This window comes from Acanthochromis polyacanthus, chromosome 13 (assembly GCF_021347895.1).
Source record: "Acanthochromis polyacanthus isolate Apoly-LR-REF ecotype Palm Island chromosome 13, KAUST_Apoly_ChrSc, whole genome shotgun sequence".
NCBI lineage: Eukaryota > Metazoa > Chordata > Actinopteri > Pomacentridae > Acanthochromis > Acanthochromis polyacanthus.
In genome coordinates, this window is record NC_067125.1 from 3869039 (window position 1) to 3875953 (window position 6915).

Genomic DNA, 6915 nt, shown 5'->3' on the forward strand with positions numbered 1-6915 from the left:
TCTCTTTGTGGTCGTTTCTGTGAATTTTGTGTCCAATTTTTGTTAGTTTTTGTCTCTTTCCCATTGTGTTTCTTCCCTAAATTTGTGATTTAATTGTTTTACAAACACAAATCTTTGCATAACTACAGATGGACACCAAGTTTTCTTGCACATAATAACAGTTTATTCCAGATAAAAGTTTACAAACATGTCAGGAAAAGCCTGCAATTTGAGAGAATTTAGCTCAAATCAGTGCATAAATCTTAAAATTGACAATATTTTCAATCTGATCTGATATCTTTGGTTTTCAATCAATATTTTCTATGGCATGTTTTATATTTTAAAGGGTTTCAGCACCTTAAATCTTCCTTCATCCATGTAAAAAAAGCTGTTTAAAAAGCCTTAATATTTGGTTAATTTGACGTTTACCTCCATATTCTACTGTGAGAGTCTATTTTTATTGGCTAAGCTTCATAAATTTGCTGTATTTTGATGATTAAAGCAGCGACACCGATCACATTCTCTGCTGCAGACGTATGTTTTCTCTGATCTGATCTATATTTAAAGCCGACTTTCACACCGTCGGGGAAGAAACTGTGAGTTTTAACATCTGTGAGGCTGCAGAGAAAAGAAAAAAACCCTTCATCACATGCTGCATCCTGATGAAACCAGAGCTCAGATCAGACGTCAACAGCGGTAGAATATACAATAAATAAATAAATACAGGAATAACTGCAGCCTCTGATCACTGAGACAGAGGAATATTTACACTTCACTATATTTATAGCAGAACCAGGCTGAATTATCTGTAAAATAAAGTTAAATATTTCGGATTTTCTTAACGTTTAATTCGTCTTTTCTGTTCTCTTTCGCCTATAAAATGAACTAATCGCAGTGTTTTTCAGAATAAAGTCCCGTCTGAGTGTCTGAGGTCCTTATAAAGACGTTTCTGATGAGGAACTTTGCTGGCAGCAGATATTGATCGTATGTTGGATCAATAATCAACAGAGTGAGTCAGCAAGCAGGAAGCAAAGAGCCAAAGGTTAAAGTCAGAACGAGCAGCGACGACGGATTATCGGCCAGAGAGTTTTAAAGACGTCTTTAAAATAAAGGCGGAGAAAGTCGACGTTGTTTCTGTGGAATGTTTAAAAGATAAAGTGGAGAAAAAAGATGAATGGTACAAATTTAATATGAGTGAAAATGAAGGAAAACAAAAGTAAACAACAACTGAAAATGGCAAAAAAAAACGGCATCGGAAAATGAATGAAAAATCTGGCAAAGACAAAATCAGTGTTTGCTGTCATTTTCAGTCACTGTTTACTGTTGTTTTAGTTGTTTTTTATCCTTTATGATCAAAATAAAGATAAAAATCCAGTAAAAGTCATTGCAAACAATATTCACAGCATTTAAAAAACAAGCAGTCTTCTGTCATTTTCACTCGCTGTTTTCAGTGTTTTTACATTGTTTACATTGTTTTTTTTTCTGCTGTTTATTTTTGTTTTCAGTCATTAAAGTCTCACTTTTCTGTATTTTCAGTCACTGTTGTCTGTTTTTTTTCTGTTGCTGTTTTATTTTGTTTTTAACTACTGTTATTTTTAGTTGTTTTGCAGCCTTTATTATCAAAATATATCTAAAAATCTGGAAGAAGTCACTGCAAATAATTTTCACAACTTTGGAAAAACAGTCATTGTCTACTGTTGTTTTCAGCCACTTAAGTCACACTTTTCTGTCCTTTATAGTCGCTGTTTTCTGTTGGTGTTTGTCGCTTAAGTCACCGTTTTTTTGGTTGCCTTTTTTAGTCACTGTTTTTAACATATGTTAGTCGTTTTCTGATATTTCTCAGTTTTCAGTCTGTGTTTTCTGTTTTCTTTTGTTTCAGTCACTTAAGTCACTTTTTTAAATAACTTTTTTAGTCACAGTTTTTAACATATGTTAGTCGTTTTCTGATATTTCTCAGTTTTCAGTCCATGTTTTCTATTTTATTTTGTTTCCAGTCACTTAAGTCACTTTTTTTAAATAACTTTTTTAGTCACTGTTTTTGACATATGAGAGTCGTTTTCTGATATTTCTCAGCGTCTAATCCACGTTTTCAGTCACTGTTCCTGTTGCTGTTTACCAGCATTGCCAGTCGCCCTTTTCTGTTGTTTTCAGTAGTGGTTTACTGTCATTTTTTGACATTTTTTATTCATTCTTTTTTATTCATTCATTCTTTCAGTCACTGTTTACTGTTGTTTTAGCTGTTTTTTATCCTTTGCTATCAAAAGGACAAAATTCAGTAAAAGTTGTTGTTTCCTGTCATTTCAGTCTTTGTTTTCTGTAGATTTTAAGCCTGTTTTCAGTCACTTTCAGTCTTTGTTTTCTGTAGTTTTTAAGCCTGTTTTCAGTCATTTTCAGTCTTTGTTTTCTGTAGTTTTTAAGCCCGTTTTCAGACATTTTCAGTCTTTGTTTTCTGTAGTTTTAAAGCCTGTTTTCAGTCACTTTCAGTCTTTGTTTTCTGTAGTTTTTAAGCCTGTTTTCAGTCATTTTCAGTCTTTGTTTTCTGTAGTTTTTAAGCCTGTTTTCAGTCATTTTCAGTCTTTGTTTTCTGTAGGTTTTAAGCCCATTTTCAGCCATTTTCAGTCTTTGTTTTCTGTAGTTTTTAAGCCCATTTTCAGCCATTTTCAGTCTTTGTTTTCTGTAGTTTTTAAGCCTGTTTTCAGTCACTTTCAGTCTTTGTTTTCTGTAGGTTTTAAGCCCATTTTCAGCCATTTTCAGTCTTTGTTTTCTGTAGTTTTTAAGCCCGTTTTCAGCCATTTTCAGTCTTTGTTTTCTGTAGTTTTTAAGCCTGTTTTCAGTCACTTTCAGTCTTTGTTTTCTGTAGGTTTTAAGCCTGTTTTCAGTCATTTTCAGTCTTTGTTTTCTGTAGGTTTTAAGCCCATTTTCAGCCATTTTCAGTCTTTGTTTTCTGTAGTTTTTAAGCCCGTTTCAGCCATTTTCAGTCTTTGTTTTCTGTAGTTTTTAAGCCTGTTTTCAGTCACTTTCAGTCTTTGTTTTCTGTAGGTTTTAAGCCTGTTTTCAGTCATTTTCAGTCTTTGTTTTCTGTAGGTTTTAAGCCCATTTTCAGCCATTTTCAGTCTTTGCTTTCTGTAGTTTTTAAGCCTGTTTTCAGTCATTTTCAGTCTTTGTTTTCTGTAGTTTTTAAGCCTGTTTTCAGTCATTTTCAGTCTTTGTTTTCTGTAGTTTTTAAGCCTGTTTTCAGTCATTTTCAGTCTTTGTTTTCTGTAGGTTTTAAGCCCATTTTCAGCCATTTTCAGTCTTTGTTTTCTGTAGTTTTTAAGCCTGTTTTCAGTCACTTTCAGTCTTTGTTTTCTGTAGTTTTTAAGCCCGTTTTCAGCCATTTTCAGTCTTTGTTTTCTGTAGTTTTTAAGCCTGTTTTCAGTCACTTTCAGTCTTTGTTTTCTGTAGTTTTTAAGCCCGTTTTCAGCCATTTTCAGTCTTTGTTTTCTGTAGTTTTTAAGCCTGTTTTCAGTCACTTTCAGTCTTTGTTTTCTGTAGTTTTTAAGCCCGTTTTCAGTCATTTTCAGTCTTTGTTTTCTGTAGGTTTTAAGCCCATTTTCAGCCATTTTCAGTCTTTGTTTTCTGTAGTTTTTAAGCCCGTTTTCAGTCATTTTCAGTCTTTGTTTTCAGCAGCAGCTGGTCGGCTAACGAAAGACGCGGCTCATGAATGCTTAAAAGCAGAAATGCGTCGACGCTCGGCTCTCTGGGACGTTAAAGTTTTCAGGAATCTCGGCTCGAGTTGGGGTCAACTTTTATCTCTGCAGGAGAAGCTAAAAGGTTTTTCTGTTGTTTTAAGCAGCTGAAGTCTCTGGAGGGAGTCGCTCCGTTGACAGCATCAACAGAAGCTGCTCGGCTTCTTCCTTCTTCCACCGCCATCAAATATTCAACGCGCTTGATGAAAATTATGCAACGTTTAATAGGAGCGGCAGCAGCGTTTCAGGTTCTCTTGCGTTGATGAAAAAAGATGCTGGCGAGCAGCCTGCAGGGAACACATGAAGTAAAGTCGCTTGTGTTTATATAATCCAACCGAACACGAGGTTTTCCAGTCTCATGACTCTGGTTTCAGTCTAAACCAGTAAATTAAAGCTCCAACCATGTCAGACTGAACGCTGACGAGATGCCTTCAAACTAAACTCACTGTTAAATCCAAACTAAACCTTTTTTTGGTACGTTAATGTTGCTTTAAGACGTTTAAACCTCAGTAAACAAAACATGGAGGTGAGGATGATGAAAAACTAACAGAAAACAGCGAAAACAGCTCAAAACAACAATAAACAGTGACCCTAAACAGATACAGAGAAGAACAGAAAACGACAAAAAACAGCATCTGAAAACAAAAGAGTGAGTGAAACTGAAAGCAAATAACAACTAAAGACTAAAGTAAATGACGACTGAAGTAACAGTAAACAGTGATTGGAAATGACGGACTTAAAACTAATGCAAACAGCAGCTGAAAATGTTGGAAAATGACTGAAAAGAGCAACTAAAAGCGTTGAAAAAAGCTGATAATAGTGTTAAAAAAAATGACATAACAATGACTATAGTAAATAGTGACAGGAAATAGGAAGCAGTGACTGAAAATGACAGAAAAGAAGTAAACTGCAACTGAAAATAAAAGTAAATATAGAAAATGATGTTGGAATACGATTTAAACGCTGACAGAAAACAGTGACTAAAAAATGACAAAGTCACATTAACATTTTATATTTATCTTTAGTAATTTTTCTTTACTGTTTTTGGCTGATAAATGGTGTCATTTTGGTCATTTTTTAAGGATAATACACTTTTAAACCTACTGTGAGGTTTTTTAGGGTTCAATAAAACATCGATCTGCCAGCAGGTGGCGCCGTCCGTTAACTCACCTGGTTTCCGGCGAACCGGCCTTTTCTTGCCGCTGCAGAAGCGAACTTTGCTAAAGACGCTGAAGATGTGTCGCTCGCACAGAGACCGGGGTCTTTGGTGGGACTGGAGCGCCTCTTGTTTGTGGCGACCTTATCGCTGTTGGACTCTCGGGCCTGACGCTTCTGTCGGATCAGGGAGCTGGCGATGGCCGCCGCCATCTCCCTGACCGGGTGGGCGGAGCCACAGAGGATCCAAATACCTGCGACCGACGGGGGGCTTCAGTCCAGAACGGGACTCATGACAGAAACACTTCAGGATAAAAGTCGCTTATGGATGATTCATCATCAGAAGCTGCTCCAAAAAATCCACAAAAAATCACCAGAAGATCCTTAAAGTCTGCGAAAGTTACGGACGTAGAAACCGTTTTGTCAACTTTAGCTTCACTAGAGGGGTCATTACTCACCAGCAGGCAAAGTTTTCGAAGGTTTTCAGTGGAATTAGCTCGATTTCCAAGACATTTGTGTTGGATCTCCTCTCAGATGTCCGTCTCTTTGGATAAAAGCGTCTCCTAAATGAAACTGTAGAATGGTAGAACTGTATCTGGACTAAATTACCTGACACTGACAAAACTGACACTTTATCACAATTTTTTACCAGTTTTTCATCACATCTTGTAGTTTTGATGAGAAAGTACAAACTTGGAGTCGAATTGGATGAAAAGTCAGATAGAAATGATGACGATAAAGTTCTATCCGGTTTCTCACACAAGTTACAAGTTTTCAAAGGTTTTTGATCGAATTATCTTGATTTCTAAGACATTTGTGTTGTTTCTACTCTCAGATGTCCATAACTTTAGATAAAAGCTAAATGAAACTGTTGAACGGTAGAACTGTATCTTTACTAAATTACCAAGAAAACTGACATTTTACCGCCTTTTTCATCAGTTTTTCATCACATCTTGTAGTTTTGCCGAGAAAAGACAAACTTGGAGTCGAAATGAATGAAAACTCATAAAAAAATGACAAAGATAACAAAGTTCTAACTGGTTTCTCAGACGATTTACAAAGTAGCAGAACATGCATCTGCTGATTAATGGTTAGTTGGTTAATTACGGCATGTTTGAGCAGAGAAAGCCTGGATGCCTGCTGGGTAATCCACTCCGATCAGCTCGTCTCCATCTCAGACTGTCCAACTGAAGCACATGTCTTTAGCTGTATGATCAATCCAGTCTTCTCTGCGAGTTTTTCCGTCCATCTTCCACTTTGAGGACAAAGAGAGGTTTGAAAATGCGGCAGCCGTGGAGGTTTAATCCGGAGAGTCGTTGGACGGAGCAGCCGGCTCCTCCGACTCCATTCTGCTCTATTTTCTGTCCGTCGACGCTGAGAGCTGCTGGATGTGAAGCCGAGAGGGAGGAGAGGGAGGAGTGACGGAGCGACGGGAGGTGGAGGTGTGGAAGAAGAAGAAGAAGATCCTAAAAATATTCTGCCTGATGTTTCGTGTTGCTCCCACGTCGACCACTTTACCTTCGGCTGCATCGGCGCGACACAAACTGGTTTATTTCTGTTTTTATCAGATAAAATCCAGTCGAGGTTGAAGACGATGTAGACTTACTGCATATTTTATGATTTAACACTTGTTCAGACGGATAAAAATGAGATTTAAAAGGCATTTTAGCTTTAAAAACCACCAAAATGACACCGATTGTCAGCCAGAAAAATGTAAAAACCGAAGGAGTTGTGAGATTTTCTACTTTTTTACGGTAAACAGTGACCACAAACAACAGAAAACAGCTTTGGAAACACGACAGAAACACTGATTAAAAATAAATGTAAACAACGACTGAAAACGATGACTGAAAAAGCAAACAAAGCAAAAGTAAACAGTGACTATAAAGCAACAGAAAACAGCATCAAAATAAGAGAAAATTGTGACGAAAAACAAACGCAAACAGGGATTGAAAACAAAACATTAACAGTGACCGAAAGCACCTACGGCGTAAAATGACAGAAAACAGTTAACTTGTGTTAGTTTTGTGTCTTCATTGGTTTTGTATTGTTT

The 6915-nt window shown here is 36.8% G+C and overlaps 1 pseudogene; it reads right to left on the bottom strand.

Moving 5' to 3' along the window:
- The window catches only part of LOC110955184 (fibroblast growth factor 12-like), a 31048-nt pseudogene extending 24767 nt beyond the window's left edge, over positions 1-6281 (bottom strand).
- Positions 6282-6915: the final 634 nt, after the last annotated feature.